Source organism: Neophocaena asiaeorientalis, unplaced genomic scaffold, assembly GCF_003031525.2.
Source record: "Neophocaena asiaeorientalis asiaeorientalis breed wild unplaced genomic scaffold, Neophocaena_asiaeorientalis_V1.1 scaffold240, whole genome shotgun sequence".
Lineage (NCBI taxonomy): Eukaryota > Metazoa > Chordata > Mammalia > Artiodactyla > Phocoenidae > Neophocaena > Neophocaena asiaeorientalis.
In genome coordinates, this window is record NW_020185331.1 from 8,866,787 (window position 1) to 8,869,039 (window position 2,253).

The 2,253-nt window shown below is 41.4% G+C and overlaps 1 pseudogene; it reads left to right on the forward strand.

Moving 5' to 3' along the window:
* The first annotated feature begins 668 nt into the window (after positions 1-668).
* LOC112393078 (WASH complex subunit 3 pseudogene) lies at positions 669-1,169 on the forward strand (annotated as a pseudogene).
* Positions 1,170-2,253: the final 1,084 nt, after the last annotated feature.

A 2,253-nucleotide genomic window follows, 5' to 3' on the forward strand; every position in this document is an offset into this window, starting at 1 on the left:
CCATAAAAGAAACAAAATTGAGATATTTGTAGTGAGGTGGATGGACCTAGAGTCTGTCATACAGAGTGAAGTAAGTCAGAAAGAGAAAAAGAAATACCGTATGCCAACATGTATATATGGAATCTAAGAAAAAAAAAACAAAGATCATGAAGAATCTATGGGTAAGACGGGAATAAAGACACAGACCTACTAGAGAATGGACTTGAGGATATGCGGAGGGGGAAGGGTAAGCTGGGAGAAAGTGAGAGAGTGGCATGGACATATATACACTACCAAATGTAAAACAGATAGGTAGTGGGAAGCAGCCGCATAGCACAGGGAGATCAGCTCGGTGGTTTTTGACCACCTGGATGGGTGGGATAGGGAGGGTGGGAGGGAGGGAGACGCAAGAGGGAAGAGATTTGGGAACATATGTATATGTATAACTGATTCACTTTGTTATAAAGCAGAAACTAACACACCATTGTAAAGCAATTATACTCCAATAAAGATGTTAAAAAAAAAAAAAGCACTAGGATGCTATTACCGGGTTGGGCGGGCCCGGTCAGGGAGAGGTTTGTGGGTGAGCCTTGGGTCCCCCGCACGCTGAGGAGACGGATGATGATGGGCTTCCTCTCACGGGGTCAGACACAGACCTGACTAAGGGGCCAGCTATTCAACAGAAAAGAATGGTGGCATTTCTAAACCAATTATTGGTGTACACTGTACAGTTACTCAACCCCCTTTCTACAGTTTGTGAGGAGAAACTGGCAGACCTTTCTCTTCGTATCCAGCAAATTGAAACAACTCTCAATATTTTAGATGCAAAGTTGTCATCTATCCCTGGGCTAGATGATGTCATATTTGAAGTATCTCCTGTAAGTGTCACTAGGATCACAAATGAAACACTTTCTGAAACCACTTCAGAGCAATCACGGAACAGTTTACAAGACTCTGGACCATGGGAAAGTGAAGTAACACCAGAAAATATCTTAACTGTAGCCAAGGACATAAGATACACCAGATATCTCAAAATGGTTCAAGTGGGTGTTCCAGTGATGGCAATAAGAAACAAAATGATATCGGAAGGACTAGACCCAGATCTTCCTGAGAGGCCAGATGCCCCAGTGCCTGATGTAGAAGGTGAAAAAAAATACAGAAGAAAGTTCAGACAGCGAATCTTCTTTTAGTGACTAAGCTTAATTTTGATAACAATTACATATACATGTGTTGGTGCACATTTACATTCTATAAGAAAGAGAGCCTGAACTTTAACTCTTAGTCATAAAAGCATCAAATGGCTACATATCCACCACCAAGCTTCCTCTGTGAAAAAAAAAATAAATAAAGCATTTATAATTAAAAACAATAAAAAGACTGACTTCTGATATAATCACTGATTGGAATCTTTAGGTTACATGTTTTACCTATGGGATTGGGCCAAACACAATCTAGATTTTTTATGCCTCTTTAGATACTACATTAAATTCAAGAAGCAGCCACTCACCTGTGTCAGTCCTGCCTCACCAGTCCTTTCCAGGCTTGCTTTCTTCTTCCTTCCCACTTAAGTTCATGATGCATCATGACTGAGCAGGACATCCCAAACCAAGCAGTATTTTCCTATTTGCAATAATACTGTGGACTCTCATCAGTTAAAAACAAAAACAAAAAGACACTTGGTCAAGTGTGCTTGTATATAACAGAACCACAAGGCTTCATTCTGTGTTATTACTTTTCACACCATGGGCCAAAGTGAGGATGGAAGATCTTGCCCTGCAATGAGGGCACTGGGAAGAAACTTCATTCAGAGGCATGAGAATCAGTAAGGAAGCTGATCTCCAATGGACTGAGCCATGTCTGTATCTACAGTTTACATGCAGCCCTCTGAGTGCTGTATGAGCTGCTGGGTTTCAGATTACTCCGTGCTGGTATTTGGAAAACACTTCCTCTATATCCACTTGTTTAACAAAGTTAGTAGCAAATATCAGTTCTTTCCTCTGGGAGGGCTTAGGTGGCCTAACTTCCCCATGTACCACGTCAAGTAGGGTGAAAATAGTAGGTTACACTATTTGTGTAACTCAGTAGTAAGGGCTGAGGCAGGATTTGTTGTGTGCTTTCAAAAGAATGATAACTCTTTTCCTTGTGTAAACTCTTTCCCACAACTATATTTGCAGTAGGGAACTGCAGGAACGTGCAATTTTTCTGTTTTAAACCATCTCCTATTTGTGGCTTACCTGGAGGAGGGCTGGAGGGGAGGGTGGTAGAGTGGAAAGA